The sequence below is a fragment of the Colias eurytheme genome, chromosome 17 (genome assembly GCF_061535395.1).
Source record: "Colias eurytheme isolate Ceu_HAF_F1 chromosome 17, ilColEury1 Martin Lab GWU primary, whole genome shotgun sequence".
In the NCBI taxonomy this organism is placed as follows: Eukaryota; Metazoa; Arthropoda; class Insecta; order Lepidoptera; family Pieridae; genus Colias; species Colias eurytheme.
In genome coordinates, this window is record NC_142996.1 from 10,275,567 (window position 1) to 10,276,421 (window position 855).

The window sequence follows — 855 nt, forward strand, 5'->3', positions numbered from 1 at the left end:
GGGATAGTTTAAACATGTAGGTACCACGGGCGAAGCCGGGGCGGACCACTAGTACCTACATAAATTGAAAATATAATGAAAAACAAGTCTAGCAACTACATACGCTAATTATTATGTTGTAAACATAAAACCTGCTAACAACTTAAAAATATTCATATTCTTTGTTCTTTTATGTAAAAACTGCTGAACCATTTTTAAATGCAATTTTAATTAGTTGAACAAAAGCGGTGAAAATCGCGATGGGTAAATACGTATTAGAAAAAAATGTTGTGTGGTTTTATGAAACCACGGTAAAAGTGAAACTTAGGCACAAAATTATCGTATTTGTACGATAATAATAATTATCGTACGGTTCGACCGTCACGCGACATGGGCTACACAGACCAAAAAGTTTGAGACGATGTAATAAAAGTTTCACTTTAATAATTATTTAAATTTTTTAGTAAGTACCTAAAATATTATAAATAAATATTAAGTAAGTATCACTTACTTTAAATTACATAAAAGTAATGTGTTTGGAGGTGCTGGGATTTGAACCCAGGACTTTCAGCATGCGAAGCAGACACTCTACCACTGAGTTACACCCCCTGATGCTCGTGAGCTTAAATTTAAAAGCATAATATGAAAAACGGAAAAATTACCACTCACATTTATATTGAGAAAATCCCTCAAACTTGTTTACTAAAAAATAAAAATACATATTTAATTGCAACAAATATATTTAAGGACATTGAGACCTTCAATGTCTTCCCGCCATAAAAAGACATAGAAATCCATCCCCTATTTCAGCCCCTATAAGTTAAATTTTCAATATAAAATTGCCGTTCTTATCATCATATCGAAATGAACTGAATA

The 855-nt window shown here is 31.7% G+C and overlaps 1 non-coding gene across 1 annotated transcript; it reads right to left on the minus strand.

Moving 5' to 3' along the window:
* Positions 1-516: 516 nt before the first annotated feature.
* TRNAA-CGC (transfer RNA alanine (anticodon CGC)) lies at positions 517-588 on the minus strand. Its single transcript has one exon. It is a non-coding gene; the product is annotated as a tRNA-Ala (tRNA).
* Between the last annotated feature and the right edge of the window lie 267 nt (positions 589-855).